General features: G+C 37.3%; 1 pseudogene; it reads right to left on the bottom strand.

Annotated features, from left to right (window-relative positions):
• Positions 1–3,196: 3,196 nt before the first annotated feature.
• LOC111146200 lies at positions 3,197–9,074 on the bottom strand (annotated as a pseudogene).
• Between the last annotated feature and the right edge of the window lie 3,158 nt (positions 9,075–12,232).

Here is a 12,232-nt window from a genome sequence, read left to right as displayed (position 1 = left end):
CTACGTGACTTCCCACACGCTTGCTAAACAAATGAGAACAATTCGGTGGGGTCATAAGTTCATGGCTGGTCCTTGCTGCCCTAGTACAGCCCATAAGTTACTTTCAGATTTGCTGTACCAATACAGAACAATTGTACTGGCATCAGCCATTTGGCATCACGAGGTCTGCTTATAGTCCATTGTGAAACTTATTATGGGAACTCGTGGTTGTTTAACTAGACACAGATGTATTGCTTCTCCTATTGTAATATCACTATATATCTGGCCTTAATGCTTTGAATAAACTTAGCACTGTTGGACATCCTCCTCAGTGCTCCTCCTGCCCCCATCTCTCTGCTTCTCGAGTTCTTTTCTTCATCCTCTTACCCTCACATTCCTGGTCGATTTGTCGCACCGGCCGCGACATTCTACTGTATTCTTGAATTTGTTAGCTTACTAAATCAATCAGTTTACTAATATTTTGTTGAGAATTTTTACATCTATCTTCATCAGGAATATTGGTCTATGGTTTTCTTTTCTTGTGGTATTCTTATCTGGTTTTGTTATCTGGCCTCATGGAATGAGTGTGGAAGTGCTTCCTCCACCTCAATATTTTGGAAAAGTTTGAGGAGTATTGGTGTTAATTATTCTTAAATATTTGGTAGGATTCTCCAAGGAAGCCATCTGGTCCTTAAGTTTCCTATTGCAACTTTCATGACTACTAATTCAATCTCTTTATGCCTTATTTCTCTGTTCAGATTTTCTTTTTCTGCCTGATTCAGTCTGGGTAAATTGTGTGTTCCTAAAAATGTATCCATTTCTTTTAGGTTATGTAATTTGTTGGCAATTAACTGTTCATAGTAGTCTCATGATTTTATGTCTTTCTTTGGTATCAGATATATTGTTTCCAGTTTTATTTTATAGTTTGAGTCTTTTTTCTTGATCTAGCTAAAGATTTGTCCATTTTGCTTATCTTTTCTATTCTTTTTTTTCTGGTCTCTATTTCATTTGTTTCTACTCTCGTCTTTAATATTTCCTTACTCCTGGTAACTTTGGGCTTTACATTTTCTTATTTTCTAGTTCCTTGAGGTGTAAACTGAGATTGTTTATTTGGTCAAACTTATTATATGCATTTATTGCTGTAAACTTTCAGAACTGCTTTTGCTGCATCCCACAATATTTAATATTGTGTTTTTATGTTTATATGTTTCTGGATCAATTACTCCCATTTTATTTCTTCTAAACAACCACTGAGTCAAAGAAGTGTGCTGTTTAGTTTCCACATATTTCTAGATCGTCTCACTTCCCTCTTGTTGATTTCTAGTTTCATACCATTGTGATCTGAAAAGACGGTTGGTATGATTTCAGTCTTCTCAAATGTGTTAAGATTTGTTTTGTGGCCTATCATATGATCTATCCTGGAAAATATTCCATGTACACTTGAAGAATGTGCATTCTGCTGGTTTGGGATGGAATATTCTGTAAATGTCTTTTAGATCTATTTGGTCTAATTCTATTTTGTCCTGATATATAAAGTCCTGTATTACCTGATCTGATTTTCTGTCTGGGTGATCTGTGCATTATTGAAAGCAGGGTATTAAATTCACCATTACTGCACTGTATTGTCGATTTCACCCTACAGGTCTGTTAATGTTTTATATATTTAGTAATCCTATGTTGGGTACATAAATGCTTACAAATGTTATATCCTCTTGTTGGACCCCTTTATACTTATAGAATGATTTGTTAGTGAAGTCTTTGACTTAAAGTCTATTTGTTTGGTTATAACTACTTTCTGCTTTCTTTTGGTTTCCTTTTGCATGGAATATCTTCATTTCTTTATTTTTACATCTGTGTGTGTGTCCTTAAAGCTGAAGTGAATCTCTTTCAGGTGCAGTTGTTCTTGTTTTTTTAATCCATTCAGGCACTCTTTTTTTATTGTAGAATTTCATCCATTTACATTTAAAGTAATTATTGATAGGTGTGGTAGGTACTTACTATTGTCATTTTGTTAATTGTTTTCTGGATATTCTACAGTTCCTTTGGTTCTTTTTCTCTTGCTCTCTTCCTCTGAGATCTTATTTATTCTCTGTTGTACTATCCTTAGAATTCTTTAATTTTGTCTTTTGTATGTTTATTATAGGGTTAACCTTGCAATTATCATAAAGCTTATATTAAACATATGTTTATAACAATCTATTTTAAATTGACAGCAACTTACATTTAAGCATATAAAACTCTGTTTTATCCATTAAATTATTGAAGGTATAGTTTGACTTTTGTCTTTCACTTTCATAATAGATTTATAAGTTATGTACATAACACTATTATGACATGAGAATATTCTTAATTGTATATTTATCTTTACCAATAAGATTTATACTTTTATGTTTTCCTGTTACCAACTAGTGTCCTTTTTATTTAGGTTGAATAACTTCCTTTATCATTTCTTTTAAGTCTGGTCTAGTGGTGATGAACTCCTTTAGATTTTGCTTGTCTGGAAAACTTTTTATATTTCCTTCAATTCTGAAGGACAATTTTACAAGGTAGAGTATTCTCAGTTGGAAAGGTTTTTTGTTTTGTTTTGTTTTTTTCCTTAGCACTTTGAATATATTGCACCACTCCTTCTGGTCTTCAAATCTTCTGCTAAAACATCTGCTGACAATCTTATGCAGGTTTTCTTATAAATAGTTATTTTTCCCTCGTTGCTTTTAAGATTCTCTCCTTCTCTTTAACTTTTGACAAGTTAATTATAATGTATCCTAGTGTGAGTTTTTGAATTTATATTGTTTGGAACTCCCTGGGATTCCTGGATCTGAATTTTCTTTTTTGCCCTCAGGTTAAGGAAGTTGTCAACCATTATTTCTTCAAATAAGTGTTTTGCCCTTTTCTTTCTGTCTGCTCCTTCTGGGTCTCCTATAATGTGAAAATTGGTCTACTTGATGATGTCCCATAAATCCGTTAAGCTATTTTCACTGTATTTTTTTTCTTTTTGCTTCTCATTGTTCTTTCTTTGCATTCATTGATCTTTTCTTCCACTTTATCTAGTCTGCTCTTGAACCCCTCTACTGAATTTTTGAGTTCAGTTATTGTATTCCTCTATGATTTTTGTTTGATACATTCTTATATTTTCAGTCTTTTTGTTGAAATTTTCAATTTGTTCATGTATTGTTCTTTTGATTTTGGTGAGCATCTTTTTTTTTTTTAAGTCAGAAAACAAAAGTTTATTCTTAAAACTCTGCCATATTTCTAGCAGGTACATCCTATGGTCACTTGCCATGAACCAGGTTGTATGCATAGACAGCAAGGTCTGGCCATCAGCAGAAAAGGCCAGAAAGGTACACTGAGGTGGCTCTGTATTGCTGCTGGTACTGATAACTTCTTGCTTTAGTTTACCTGCAATGTTCTTGCCTTCCAAGTCCCAGATCTTGATGCTGGGGTCTGTGGCAGCACAGAGCAAGTATACATTTGGGACTGAAGCACAGGGCATTGATGATGTCCCCACACTCAAGTGTATAAAGTGCTTGCCTTCATTGAGATCCCACAGCATGGCCTGGCCATCCTTCCCTCCAGAAGGGCAGAGGGATCCATCTGGAGAGAAAGTGAAGTGTTCAGGTTGCCTATGTGGCTGATATGATTGGTCTTCAGCTTGTAGTTTGCCACATTCAATACCTTGACAAGCTTGTCCCAGCCAAAGGAGACAATCATGGCATTCTGCTATTGGGTGAAAACCAGACACAGAATATCTACTCTGACGGTATATTTGCATACACCCAGAGTATTCCACAGCTGATAGTTTTATCTCGGGAGCCAGAAACAATTTGCCGGTTGTCAGAGAAGGCCACATACAGCACATCTTTGGTATGTCCCATAAATCTGTGTGTGGTGGTACCCATTGTGAGATCCCAAAGATGAAGGGTTCCATCCCAGGAGCCCAGGAGAGCAAAGTGGCCATCTGAGGAGATGACAATGTCACTAACAAAGTAGAAATGACCCCATAAGCAAGGGTTCCAGATATATACTTAAACTTTTTTCCCAAAGACAGTAGTGACCAATTTCGATGAGAGTTTTTTCCCTCCATCTGATGTGCCGGGGTCACTCATTTTCTGGATTTCTTTCAGAATGGATTCCATACATGGCTGTATATTTGGAGTGTATGTAGGAAGAGGTGAGGTCAGGATCCTCCTATGTTGCCATCTTAAACCAGACTCCCTGCTCTGAGCAACTTGAAGATGGAAATATTTTCTTATTTATTGGGACTTGAAAGGTGCAATGAGTCACAGCTCTCTTTCTTCTCTTACTAAACTTTTCCATCTACTTCATCTTTCTCCTTGTCACTGTAGGTAAATTGGTCATACTCCTCTCCATGGGTAATATCTTCCTTCATTCACAAAGGCCCATTTCTTTCTCTCCTGCTCAAAAGCAAAGGTAGGAACAGTGTTTTTGAGATAAATTTTTCTTATTCAGATGGATAGAACAAAGAAGAAATAATGTATGACAATGGAATACTATGCGGCCATCAAAAGAAATGAAATCTTGCCATTTGCGACGACGTGGATGGAACTAGAGGGTATCATGCTTAGCGAAATAAGTCAATCGGAGAAAGACAACTATCATATGATCTCCCTGATATGAGGGAGAGGAGATGCAACATGGTGGGTTAAGGGGGTAGGAGAAGAGTAAATGAAACAAGATGGGATTGGGAGGGAGACAAACCATAAGTGACTCTTAATCTCACAAAACAAACTGAGGGTTAATGGGGGGAGGGGGGCTGGGGGGGTGGGATTATGGACATTGGGGAGGGTATGTGCTATGGTGAGTGCTGTGAAGTGTGTAAACCTGGCGATTCACAGACCTGTACCCCTGGGGATAAAAATATATGTTTATAAAAAATAAAATTTTAAAAAAAAAAAAAGAAAAAAGAAAATGTATGAATTTTCTCAGGAAAGTTCCCTTTAGATGATACAAGAGATGAAGATTATGGGATATTAAGGGTAGATGGACTATAGTGAGAATTCAATAAATGTTTAATTCACTCGTCAGTTTGAAGCCAAAGGCCAAGAATGAATTCTTAAGATCTCCTTGGTGCAAAAAAGTGGTTTTATTAAAGCACAGGGACAGGACCTGTGGGCAAAAAGAGCTGCACTGGGATCAAGAGGAGTGGCCCATCATCTATGTTCAAGTTGGGAGGGAGTTTAGGTTTCTAAGGAATTTTGGAAGCAAGGTTTCTAGGACCTTGAGAGGGCTAGCTGTTGTTGGGAAAAGTCACTCATTACCATCTAACAAAACCTTAATCATGAGACCCTTCAGTTGTATATCAGTGGGTCATATACTTGGATGACTGCCAACATGTATCTTGGGGGTTAGAGAAAAAGAAAGTATACAAAGGAATTTTTATACATTAAAGTAGACTTACAGGATCATGTGGATTGGGCTAGGATTAGCTTTTTTTTTTTTTTTTTTAAGATTTTATTTATTTATTTGTCAGAGAGAGAGGGAGAGAGAGCAAGCACAGGCAGACAGAATGGCAGGCAGAGGCAGAGGGAGAAGCAGGCTCCCTGATGAGCAAGGAGCCCGATGTGGGACTCGATCCCAGGACTCTGGGATCATGACCTGAGCCGAAGGCAGCTGCCTAACCAACTGAGCCACCCAGGCGTCCCCTAAGATTAGCTTTTGCCCTTAGCAAAGTATTAACATCAACCACCTGAGTTCCTGGAGGAATGTCACTTTGCCTGTTTCAAGGACTTGTCAATGGGCTGTAGGCAAAAAACAATAAATTTTTCTTTTGCCTTTGTTTCCCATATCAACTTTTATAATGACAGGCCCTGGTCATACAGTATACAACATAGTACCTGCTTTCATTAAGCTTCCAGTCCAATGGGATGAACAGAGTGAACAACAATAACAATTTTAGACTTATAATGTTGGAAGAGAAAAAAGAACATCTCACGATAGATAGTAATGAGGCAGAGCTACTCAGTAGTGTGGTTCAGAGAACATTCTCTCCCATTTTAGCAAGGCACTGTGCCCTAGGTTAAAATAGCAACTTGCCCTTCCCTTACAAATTCACTGAGATCCCAGTATTTCCTCTGAAATATTCATTTCCAAATCCTTAAAACCAAGGCAAAACTCATCATACCTTTCAGAGCCTGTTTTTTTCCCTACTTCAGTTTTACCCTTGAGGGTATGCCAGGTCCTTTTAGTTAATAGGCTATAAACCCCAGTGTCCTAATATGCAAATAAGGCCAGGTCTGTAATTTTAGTCTTTTTAAACATATTCTCTCCTCAGACCTACACAAATATTTTGACCCAGGGTTTCTCAACAGTGGTAGTTCTGACATTTTGAGCTAGATAACTCTCTACTGTAGGGCTCTCCTGGATACTGTAGGGTTTTTAGCAGCATCCCTGGCATCTCTGAGTAAGATGCCGCTGGCATCTACCCCCAAGTTGTATCAACCAAAAACATCTCCAGACAGGACAAGTGTCTGGGGCATGAGATGAAAGTCTCACCCCCAGCCACCTCCACCTTTCCCAAGTTGAGAATCACTGATTTGACAGTTTTGTTTCTGTTTCTGGGTAGAAATTCAATGTTAACTAGAGACTTAAACTACAAAAGACAGGCTTTTCCTGAGTTGTCTGTAGAGTACAGAGTTTAAGACCTCTTGGTAATTAATATCCAACTTTTGGTGTTTATGAAAACTATATCCTCGTTTAAAAAAAAAGTTTAAACACTGAAAAACAAACCACTGGGCAAGTGTTTAAATAAACACATCTGGGGGCACTTTTTTTTTTTTAATTTTATATGGTTAATAGTGCAATATTGGTTTCTGGAGTAGAATTCAGTGATTCCTCACTTATATACAACACCCAGTGCTCATCACAACAAGTGCTCTCTGAAGGCACATTCTCCTCCTGACAGGGGGACATTTGTCTCTCACTAGGACAGGCTGGCACCTGACTTCTGTTTAATTTCCCTAAGCTGCTGCAACCTCTGCTGTTTCAACAACAGAACATTCTATCTGTGTTTCTTACCACAAGTCAGTGGGGAAGATCATTCTCCTGGCTGTCTGTATTACTCAGTCTTCAGGTCTGTACACTTTTAATTCAAATGGATGAAGCTGGAATTTTTAAAAAGGGAAGCTGAAAGATAGGTACAGAGCACAGCCTGTGATTACTCCCATTAGGAATGTAACTTTCCACCTAAGCCAAGGAGCTGAGAGAATTCCTTCTCATCTCTGCTTGAACCAAGAATTTATTAATTAATTTGCATATAATACTTAATGAACAGTCTTTTCACAGACTGTCTCAGCAACACTTACCAAGCTGCAGTTTCTACAAACTGCCAGTTAAGATCTTCAAAAATTACCACTTAGAGTATTTTGACAAGATTTTTAGATCAGGGATTTATAATAAAGAGTGTTAATGAATATTGAAATTATATAATTCTCAGTTTTAATTGTTTTCATAAAACATTTGCCCTATTTCCTGTTTAAAATATTTTACATGTGGATTGTGAAATGATATCATTGTTTTTCAAAACTTTTTGGGTATTTCAATAAAGTTAGCTCACATCAACCTTCTGTCCAACAATTCTATTCCTACAAAATGCAAACACACATCCACAAAAGGCTTATACAATAATGTTCGTAGCAGTCTTATTCAGAATAGCCTAAAGCTGGAAACAACCCAAATGCCCATTAGAAAAATGATAAACTGGGCACCTGGGTGGCTCAGATGGTTAAGCGTCTGCCTTCAGTTCGGGTCATGATCCTGGGATCCTGGGATCAAGTCCCACATCGGGCTCCCTGCTCCTTGGGGAGCCTGCTTCTGCCTCTGCCTCTCTCTCTATCTCTGATGAATAAATAAATAACATTTAAAAAAAGAAAAGAAAAAGAAAAACGTTAAACCAATCCTGTTCTATTCACACAAAGGAACACTACCTAACAGTCGATAGGAACAAGGACCGTAAGTGCAACAAAATGTAATCATGTGTATTGCAGACATTATGACAAGGAAAAGCAAAACATCTACAGTGATAGAAGTCAGAAAATTGTTACATGTGGTTGGGGGTGGAAATAGATGAGGAAGGGCCATAAGAGGATTTGGGGTTTAATGGAAACATTCTATTATCTTATTTGATGATAGTATTAAAGTTTATATAAATTATCAAAATCCACTGAGCAATCAAAAATTCTTTTACTGAGTATAAATCAAACCATTAAAATGCAAAAATGTATTGCCTATTAATTTTAGAAAAGAAAAGGAGAAAAAATATTCATAAACCTATTTGAATATATATTTATTTTTATTATTCTTCCCTATCTCCTTAACCTGTAATCATAGAAGTTTTATAGGGATTGATCCCTTAACACCTCTTTTTTTCTATTTTCACTTGTTCTCTGTGATTTCATCTAGTGTCATGGCTCTTAGTATTATTTGTATAATTAATGATTCTCCAGTTCTAACATCTACATGGATATCTAATGGACATTTCAAACTTAATATATCTAATATTAAGATCTTGAATTTGCCACCAAGGCTTCTCTCATCTTAGTTTTTCCCATGTCAGTGAAAAAAGAAACCCATTCCTCCAGTGGCTCAAACCTAAACTCAAAGTATGTTTTCCTTATTCCTTTCACTTATATCCACATATTCAGGAATCCAACCATTTCTCATTCCTTCAACTGCTACCACTCTATTTTGACCCACCAAAAAAATCTAGTCTGGATGATTCTAAGTCTTAAACTAGTCTCATTGCCTTTATCCTTTCTTCTCTACAGTCTGTTCCCCACACACAATTTTAAGAAGATATTCTTAAAATACAAATCAGAACCCGTTACTCGTTTGCTGAAAATCCTGCAATGGCTTCCACCTCATTCAGGGTGCTGTGCTCAAAAAGGCTTTAGATCTGCCCACCCCAACCTCCACTTACTTCTTAGTTCCCGTCTACTTTCACTGTCATCCTCAATCCTCTCCTTCAAGTGTGCTGCCCTTTTTCTCGTTCCTGAGACACACCAGGTATAAATGCACTTCATATTCAGGCTCTTTGTGCCTGGAAACCATCCCCGAGATGTCTGCAGTATTCCTCTCTTCATCTCCTGTAGGTCTTAAGTTAAATGTTATTTTCTCTGTGAGGCCTTCCTCAGATACTCTAGCTGAAATTGCAACCTCTCCCCACCCAACACCCCAATGTTGAGTTTGGCAAAATTAGAAAGTGAAAAGGAACATTATTGATAATTATGCTGATACAACAGTCATAAACCAGGACTGTTCCCCTTCCTGCCTTATTTTTTACTTTAGTCTTTATTTGGTTAATTGTGTGATTTTCCTCCTCTAGAATGCAGGCTCCTTCAGGGCACTAATTTTGTGCTTAGGCACATAATAAATGTTCAATAAATATTTGTTAAATGAATGCATTTTCAAATCAATATAAATGATTTGGCAATGTTTTTTTGGTTTATGTTATCAAGTCCCCCACTTTCTCCTATTAAGGTAAATGTCATTCATACTCTGAAAATGTTTGTTTGCAAAAAGTCTTAAATGGACAGATTCATTAATGGAGTCAAACTCAAAAGTAAGTTAGGGTGATACACAACAATTGGAACCAAAAAGCATGTACTCTTTTCTAAACAAATCTCAGTGTGGAGTTTTTTCAGTTAAAGAAAAAATCCATGGCAAAAGAGAAAGTTTACCAGTTTTTCTGATTGTTAATTTTTAGTAAAGTTTCACATGGGTAGAAGGATCTAAAGCTTCTTTATCAATTGAAGAAAGCTTATTATTGCCCATTTGTGATGAAAATGAAATATTATGGATATAGTTATTAGGTATCTATTAAGTGGAAATCAAAGAATTGGATAGTAGGACAACAGAGACATGACGAGATGGTAAGGCAATGAGGGGGAAAAAAATCTGTACTTGCCCCTGCCTTAATCTCTTCTAAGTCTTTAAACAGTGTGTTCCCCTGCTCATTCAGCTCGCTTCTCTCACAGCACTGCCCCCTAGGGAACACTGATATTCCAGCTATAGGAATAGAATATGGAAATGCCTTATTTTTCTACTTCAGCACTACCACAACTAGTTAGGAGATTCAAAATTAATTTATACTTAATCAGAAATCTTAAATTGTAATAAGGTAAAAATAAAGGCAAACAACAGAGAACAAAGGATTAATATGTAAAATGGAATGTTGTTAAAATGGGTGCCGTGAAAAGCTATCTCCCAGATGCCTGCATTAGTGAATTGCACCACTATCCACCCTGATCCTCAACAGAAATGGGAAAGGTCCTCGATTCTATTATCTGCCTCACTTTCTCTTACTGATTGCTTTCTCCTACACACCACTCATTGGTTAGGAACCCTTTAAGTCTTTCTGAAACCCATCTTTTCTTCTCCATTTCCACTACTATTTGTGTGTGTGTGTGTGTGTGTGTGTGTGTGTGTGTGTGTGTTGAATGCTTTAAGCTCCCATCATATCCTAACTAGCCTACTCTAATAGTCTGCTTCCAGTCTCATTTTGTCGTCCCACCTGCTCCTCTTGCCAGTATATGGCCACAGTGAACTTCCTAAAAGGCAAATCTGATCTTGTTACCCTCACACTGAAATTCTTCAAGGATCCCTCTGGAGTCTTTAGATTAAAGTCAACAAGTCCTTAACCTGCCCTCAAGGCCCTTCATAATGTTTGTCCTTGCCAGCTCCCCAGGGTTTCCCAGCCTTCTCTACAAATTCATAAATATTTATGTTTGGGGAGCTTTTTATAAAGAGCCTGTGCAAAGTACAGGGAGAGCACACATGAGGTGGTCAGGAAGGCATCATGGAGAAGACTCTGTGGGGGTGGGGATAGATGCTTTCCAAATAGGCAATGGGGAGAAGAGCATTCCTAGGGGAGGGAGCAGGATGAACAGAGAGGATTTGCAAGACCTGGTGAAGAAACAGGATTTAGTTCAGTAGAGCTGAGGGTTACAATACAATGTGTTGGGAGGGGAATATCCTGAAGTAAGGAAAGAAGTTGAAAGGTAAAATTTCATAGGGCGCCTGGGTGGCTCAGTAGGTTAAAGCCTCTGTCTTTGGCTCGGGTCATGATCCCAGGGTCATGGGATTGAGTCCCGCATCGGGCTCTCTGCTCAGTGGGGAGCCTGCTTCTCCCTCTCTCTCTGCCTGCCTCTCTGCCTACTTGTGATCTCTGTCAAATAAAAATATAAAATCTTTAAAAAAATAAAATAGCTATCCTATTAAAAAAAGGTAAAATTTCATAAATGTTTGTATGTCAAGGTAAGGAATTTGAATTTAAAATATGGAGAGGTAATCTTCATTCTACTAAAAATACTGCAGGCTGGTTAAAAGGAGAGATGGGAAAAACACAAGAGTTAGTGAAATCATCTCTGAAAAGAAATCATTTTATGGTTGATCATAATAAAAGATTGTTGACTATAAAATATAGGACATTCAGACAATGGAATATGATTCAGTGCTAAAAAGAAATGAGCTATTGAGTGATGAAAAGATATGAAGTAACCTTAAATGTATATGAAGTAAACTTAAATTACTAAGTGAAAGAAACCAGTCTGAAAGGGTACATGCTATGATACCAACTATGGTTGATCCTTCAACAATGAGGGGGGTTAGGAGAAGCAACCTTCTGCACAGTTGGAAATCCATGTATAACTTTTGAGTCCCTAAAAACTTAACTACTGGTAGTCTACTGTTGACCAGAGACTTACTAATAAGTCTATTAATACATATTTTGTGTATATACTACATTCTTAAAATAAGCTAACGAAAATGTTATTAGGAGAATCATAAGAGAAAATAAATTTACTATACTATATTTATCAAAAAAATCTATGTATGGAGTGCCTGGGTGGCTCACTTGGTTAAGTCTCTGCCTTTAGCTCAGGTCATGATCCTGGGGTCCTCAGATCAAGCCCTGAGTTGGGCTCCCTGCTCAGTGGGGAGTGTGCTTCTCCCTCTCTTTCTTGCTCATTCTCTCTCTCGCTCTCAAATAAATATATCAATTTTTAAAAATACATGTATCAGTGGACTTGCAGAGTTCAAACCCATGTGTTTCAAGGGTCAACTATATTTGACATTATAGAAAATGTAAAATTATGGAGACAGTGAAAAGGTCAGTAGTTGTTGGGATAAGGGGAAGGAATAACAAGGTAGAGCATGAAAGATATTTTTAGGGCAGTGAAAATACTATGATATTATGATGGATATATATTATATATTTGTCCAAAACCATAGGATGTACAAA

This window comes from Enhydra lutris, unplaced genomic scaffold (assembly GCF_002288905.1).
Source record: "Enhydra lutris kenyoni isolate GAN:26980312 unplaced genomic scaffold, ASM228890v2 scaffoldscaffold2, whole genome shotgun sequence".
Classification (NCBI taxonomy): Eukaryota; Metazoa; Chordata; class Mammalia; order Carnivora; family Mustelidae; genus Enhydra; species Enhydra lutris.
The sequence above is the reverse complement of the archived record's forward strand: the minus strand, read 5'-3'. Positions and strand labels throughout refer to the sequence as shown.